We start from the raw sequence: 7,423 nt of genomic DNA on the forward strand, positions 1-7,423 counted from the left end.
TTTGTTTATCATTCTAATGGCCTCTTCAAAACTATTCTGGATTACTACTTTGGATCTATTCTACATTACTTGGCAACAACATACTCTGTAACAGATTAGGCAGTATAATCACATATGTTAACTTGAGAGTGCCCACACTCAATCTACTTATCGTGATGTGTTAAATCAATTACTGTTAGACATTATTTGTCTGATAATCTACCAAATCTTTGAATTGAAGAATTTGTGATTTAATTAATAGCTTGTTCAGGGTAATCAGACTTGTATATAATTCTAATGGCCTTCTTTTGAAAACTATTCTGAATTACAACTTTGGATCTTATATTACTTTGCAACAATCTACTCCGTGACAGATTAGGCAGTATAATCACATATGTTAACTTCAGTGCCCACACTGTATTTATTTATGGTTATTTGTTAAATCAAGTACTGTTAGACATGAAATAGGAAGTGTTTAACATAAATGTTATGGCTACTCACCATTGTAGCTCGCTCCTGGTCAATGATACAAGCCTCTTCTTGCAGTGGAAAACTTGCAGCCAACAAACACCGTGGAACCTAAAGGAATGAAATTAAACATTAACATTTCGCCTCGACCAATTTTCACACGTACAACGCAACGCGGCTACACTTCTGCTATTACAAACGTAAATCTCCTTAAACACAATGAGTGTTACTTACCGTGTACGCTCTAGACGGTCCAGTTGCAAGCAGAAAATAAAGATATTTCTGTTGATAATCGTCGCTGCTCAGTGGCTCACGGCCATCGCGCCAACAGATTTGAATTTTGGCGGAGGTTCGGGCAATTACGTCATATCCACGGCACATGACTGCGACGTAATACCCGCTTATCTGAAACGGCAGTTAAAAGTAGAGTTACATCAAGTTTTCTTGGAACCTAAACGAATGAAAGAAAACTATCATTTGGCCACAACCAACACTCACAGATACAACACAACGTGCGGGGTTGGGGTTAAAGATTGAGTGAAGGGCCCTCGTTTTAAACTACTGTTTTGAAAAGGAGTGGGAACAAGTAAGACGTATTTAATTTATTTAATGGGAAGTAGTAAGACTCATTAAATTTATTTAATCTACTTTTCTTCCCAGGCAAAATTTGATGTGCTGCAATTCCAAATTTCCAAAGTGAATGAAGGAATGAAGTCCTTTAAATTATGATTTTGTATAAATACTAGGCATTAACACAAAATCGACGGCACAAAATGGGCAGACTTTACTTGTTTGAAAAGGACTGGTTACAAGACAGACTTTTTTAATTTATTTAATGGGAAGAAGACTTATTTAGTTTAATTGATCTATTTTTGTTCCCTGGCAAAATTCGATTTGCTGCAATTCCAAATTTCCAAAGTGAATGAAGGAAAGAAGTCGTTTAAATTATGATTTTGTTTAAATACTAGGCATAGACACAAAATCTACGGCACAAAATGGGCAGACTTTACTTGTTTGAAGAGGACTGGTTACAAGACAGACTTTTCTGATTTATTTAATGGGAAGAGGACTTATTTAGTTTATTTAATCTATTTTTGTTCCCTGGCAAAATTGGATTTGCTGAAATTGTATTTTGCCAAATCTCGATTTGAGACCTGATAGGAAGTATTAAACGCTTAGTTAAATCAATACAAGTTGGTAATAAGAGCGAGTAATGTTGGTTGAACCGATGAATGAAGGTTGAAAGCAATTTAAATTATGACTTTGTATAAATACTAGATATTAACAGAACATCTACTGCGCAAAATGGGCAGAGTTTACTTGTTTGAGAAGGAGTGGCTTATTCAAAACTAAGATTTATGTAATCTGTTTGTTCCCAGGCAAAATTGGATGTGATGCAATTCCAAATTTCACCACATGATGGTGCCCAATTTTGACTTCATAGGACATATTAAACACTTAGCTTGTTATTATGTTCAAGGTAATCAGATTTGTTTATCATTCTAATGGCCTCTTCAAAACTATTCTGGATTACTACTTTGGATCTATTCTACATTACTTGGCAACAACATACTCTGTAACAGATTAGGCAGTATAATCACATATGTTAACTTGAGAGTGCCCACACTCAATCTACTTATCGTGATGTGTTAAATCAATTACTGTTAGACATTATTTGTCTGATAATCTACCAAATCTTTGAATTGAAGAATTTGTGATTTAATTAATAGCTTGTTCAGGGTAATCAGACTTGTATATAATTCTAATGGCCTTCTTTTGAAAACTATTCTGAATTACAACTTTGGATCTTATATTACTTTGCAACAATCTACTCCGTGACAGATTAGGCAGTATAATCACATATGTTAACTTCAGTGCCCACACTGTATTTATTTATGGTTATTTGTTAAATCAAGTACTGTTAGACATGAAATAGGAAGTGTTTAACATAAATGTTATGGCTACTCACCATTGTAGCTCGCTCCTGGTCAATGATACAAGCCTCTTCTTGCAGTGGAAAACTTGCAGCCAACAAACACCGTGGAACCTAAAGGAATGAAATTAAACATTAACATTTCGCCTCGACCAATTTTCACACGTACAACGCAACGCGGCTACACTTCTGCTATTACAAACGTAAATCTCCTTAAACACAATGAGTGTTACTTACCGTGTACGCTCTAGACGGTCCAGTTGCAAGCAGAAAATAAAGATATTTCTGTTGATAATCGTCGCTGCTCAGTGGCTCACGGCCATCGCGCCAACAGATTTGAATTTTGGCGGAGGTTCGGGCAATTACGTCATATCCGCGGCATTTGACTGCGACGTAATACCCGCTTATCTGAAACGGCAGTTAAAAGTAGAGTTACATCAAGTTTTCTTGGAACCTAAACGAATGAAAGAAAACTATCATTTGGCCACAACCAACATTCACAGATACAACACAACGTGCGGGGTTGAGGTTAAAGATTGAGTGAAGGGCCCTCGTTTTAAACTACTGTTTTGAAAAGGAGTGGGAACAAGTAAGACGTATTTAATTTATTTAATGGGAAGTAGTAAGACTTATTAAATTTATTTAATCTACTTTTCTTCCCAGGCAAAATTTGATGTGCTGCAATTCCAAATTTCCAAAGTGAATGAAGGAATGAAGTCCTTTAAATTATGATTTTGTATAAATACTAGGCATTAACACAAAATCGACGGCACAAAATGGGCAGACTTTACTTGTTTGAAAAGGACTGGTTACAAGACAGACTTTTTTAATTTATTTAATGGGAAGAAGACTTATTTAGTTTAATTGATCTATTTTTGTTCCCTGCCAAAATTCGATTTGCTGCAATTCCAAATTTCCAAAGTGAATGAAGGAAAGAAGTCGTTTAAATTATGATTTTGTTTAAATACTAGGCATAGACACAAAATCTACGGCACAAAATGGGCAGACTTTACTTGTTTGAAGAGGACTGGTTACAAGACAGACTTTTCTGATTTATTTAATGGGAAGAGGACTTATTTAGTTTATTTAATCTATTTTTGTTCCCTGGCAAAATTGGATTTGCTGAAATTGTATTTTGCCAAATCTCGATTTGAGACCTGATAGGAAGTATTAAACGCTTAGTTAAATCAATACAAGTTGGTAATAAGAGCGAGTAATGTTGGTTGAACCGATGAATGAAGGTTGAAAGCAATTTAAATTATGACTTTGTATAAATACTAGATATTAACAGAACATCTACTGCGCAAAATGGGCAGAGTTTACTTGTTTGAGAAGGAGTGGCTTATTCAAAACTAAGATTTATGTAATCTGTTTGTTCCCAGGCAAAATTGGATGTGATGCAATTCCAAATTTCACCACATGATGGTGCCCAATTTTGACTTCATAGGACATATTAAACACTTAGCTTGTTATTATGTTCAAGGTAATCAGATTTGTTTATCATTCTAATGGCCTCTTCAAAACTATTCTGGATTACTACTTTGGATCTATTCTACATTACTTGGCAACAACATACTCTGTAACAGATTAGGCAGTATAATCACATATGTTAACTTGAGAGTGCCCACACTCAATCTACTTATCGTGATGTGTTAAATCAATTACTGTTAGACATTATTTGTCTGATAATCTACCAAATCTTTGAATTGAAGAATTTGTGATTTAATTAATAGCTTGTTCAGGGTAATCAGACTTGTATATAATTCTAATGGCCTTCTTTTGAAAACTATTCTGAATTACAACTTTGGATCTTATATTACTTTGCAACAATCTACTCGGTGACAGATTAGGCAGTATAATCACATATGTTAACTTCAGTGCCCACACTGTATTTATTTATGGTTATTTGTTAAATCAAGTACTGTTAGACATGAAATAGGAAGTGTTTAACATAAATGTTATGGCTACTCACCATTGTAGCTCGCTCCTGGTCAATGATATGAGCCTCTTCTTGCAGTGGAAAACTTGCAGCCAACAAACACCGTGGAACCTAAAGGAATGAAATTAAACATTAACATTTCGCCCGGACCAACATTCACACGTACAACGCAACGCGGCTACACTTCTGCTATTACAAACGTAAATCTCCTTAAACACAACGAGTGTTACTTACCGTGTACGCTCTAGGCAAAATTGGATGTGATGCAATTCCAAATCTATCTGAAACGGCAGTTAAAAGTAGAGTTACATCAAGTTTTCTTTTTTAATCAACACAATCATTTACAACCGTTGACCAGAAAGAATCGTCGAAATTCGACGTCCCCCACAAACGCCACGCTCACTCGCTTTTCAGGGCAACAAAAGTACTTCTTTTTAAAAACGATGAGTTGTACTTACCGTGTACGCTCTGGACGGTCCAGTTGCAAGCAGAAAATAAAAATATTTCTCTTGTTAGTCGTATGTTACCATCCGCCGTGTCTTTGTCAACATCGCCGCCATTTTCCTACTTCCTGCTGCGAGCCACGCCCACGGATTTAAATTTGGGCGGAAGCTCTTTCCATTGGCGTCGTTTTCGCGTATAGCAAATCCGATTGGTTGGGAAGGGGGCACGGTTATGCAGCCGAGGAGTCCTGTGATCGGTGGGATGTAAAGTAGGCGTCGACGTCACGTCCGCGTCACGTGACCACGACGTGGCAGACGTCAAATAGCAACCGCTGTTTTGTTTAGTAGACTTACAGTTGTTATGCATTGACATAATGGCGCACACACCAAATAGATTTAAATAAATTAAATAATTCTTCTGCCCACTCTCTTTTAAACAAGTTAACTCTCCCCGCGGATTTGAATTCCGGCGAAAGTTACGCCCATCGACGTCACGTATGTCACGTGACCACGACGTGGCAGATGTCATATAGCAACCGCTGTTTTGTTTAGTAGATTTACAGTTGTTATGCATTGGCATAATGGTGTGCACTCAAAATAGATTTAAATAAATTAAATATTTCTTCTGCCTACTCCCTTTTAAACAAGTTAACTCTGCCCACGTCCATTGACGTCTTGTCTGCGTCACGTGACCACGACGTAGCGACGTCATATAGTAACCGCTGTTTTGACCAGTAGACTTAGTTATTATGCGTTGACATAATGGCGCACTGGTTAGCATGGCCACCTCTTAAGCATGATGATGCGGGTTCGACGCCTGATCAATGTTAGCATGGAGTGAGCTGAAGTGCATGGCGCTGAAGATTTGAATCTTTGAAATGCGCTGAGGTCTGACATATCAGGCAGAATGGTTTGCCATCACGTTCAACAAAAAACAGAAACTTTCCCACTCTGATTAAAACGTCCTGTGTTCATCTACGTATTTTCGTTTTGCTGTGCATCTTTTCCCTGCCATTTCGAGAGCCCAATTGACACTCATAGTTTAAAGAAATGTGTTTGCCCATCCTACTTTGTGGAATTTCACCACATGCGCTTTTGACCAAAATACCAAATTGAACTCAAGTGAAGCCAACACGCACAACCCCCCCCCCCCCCCACACACACACACACACACACACACAAATGTTGATATGAACATAAAAGAGCCGCATGCGGTTCGGGAGTTGCGGCTTGGCCAAACCTGTACTATACAACTTTATTTGTATAAAATTTTCACAACAGCTGTCACACAAACAAAGCGGGAAAAACCGAAGACGTGCGTGTTCCGCCCACGCTGGATTTATTTGCACCTTTGAAAAGACACCGTATTGCCGCAGATGTGGCAAAGAGTACTTTTGGGCATCTGAGACGGAAGGATGTCCAAAGCATCACGTCACCTGCTCTGGTAGGCATGGTGGTGGGACGTTGAGGTCAACCGCTTTGGGGTTGGCTGACTCTTTGATCGCAGGATGCCACACACTTGAAGACAGAAGCAGAAAAGCAGAGCTAAATGCAAAATGTACTCACCGGTGACTCCAATTTTTTTCCCCCCTGAAGAAACAGCTGGACGGGTGGCCCCGGCTGGCCAGTGGGACTCTTGTTATTCTGACCCTTTTTAGTGCGCGTTTGGGGCAACAACCGTTTTTTGTGGCGCTCTCTTCTGGTTCAAAAGTGCCCTGCATGTGAATTTGCTTTTCCTGCCTTCTGATTGGATGAGCGCCGGTGTGACGCGGTGCCTCTGTCACCGTGGCGGGGGGTATACGTTGGCATCGGAGCGTCTGCCAACGTCTGAGACCGGCTGGCAGTGTATCGGAGGTGTCGAGTGCGGTGCCGCTGGAGCTCACTCACCAGCTGGTGTTAGGGCCACAGAATGAAGGCCAAGGAGAAGAATAGAAAGAGAAACAGAAACTTCTCCTCCAATTGTTTGATTTGTCTCTTCTGAGCTTCGATGAATTCTTTCAGCTCTTTGTTCCTCTAGGACGGACAAATGGAAAGTGGCATTCAAAAGCCAGTAAGCGTGCAAGTAAGTGCCGGGCTGGCTTTGGGCCCTTACCTGTTGCGCGCTGTGCAGCAGATCCATTCTCTCTTGGAGGATGCAAGCGTCGCGCTCCCTCAACTCGCACATCAGGGCTCGCTTCCATTGGTCCACGGCGCTCCTAAGCTCTTCTCTCTGATCCGCCGTCAGCACGTCATTCACGCCAGCGTGGCTGGCTTTTTCGCCGTCCGTGGCAGGGCAGTCCCGCTGCGGTAGCGCCTCGTACAACATGGCCTCCAGCTCCAGGATCCTCTGGGCCGCAATCCTCGTCCATCAGTGGTCCGGCGGGAGATTTGAGGGCGGCTTACCTTATGAGCCTGGTCCATGGAACACTTCCTGAAGTCCAACTCTTCATCCAGGTAGCCCTTCTGCTTGCAGAACATATCCTAGCACAGCTCAAGGTCAGAATTGTTGGGGCACATTGCCGGAGTTCCCCTTGGCTGATGTCGCGTGTCTGTCTACCTTCTCACTTTCAATGTCCAACGTCTTCTGTTGAAGTGCTGACTTGGTCACTTTGATGTATTCTAACCACTGAGGAAAGGCTGCTGTCACATAAGCAGAATGCGAGAGCGTGCGTGGACGTGCGC

Source organism: Syngnathus floridae, unplaced genomic scaffold (genome assembly GCF_059516105.1).
Source record: "Syngnathus floridae isolate MCC-2025c unplaced genomic scaffold, RoL_Sflo_1.0 HiC_scaffold_24, whole genome shotgun sequence".
In the NCBI taxonomy this organism is placed as follows: Eukaryota; Metazoa; Chordata; class Actinopteri; order Syngnathiformes; family Syngnathidae; genus Syngnathus; species Syngnathus floridae.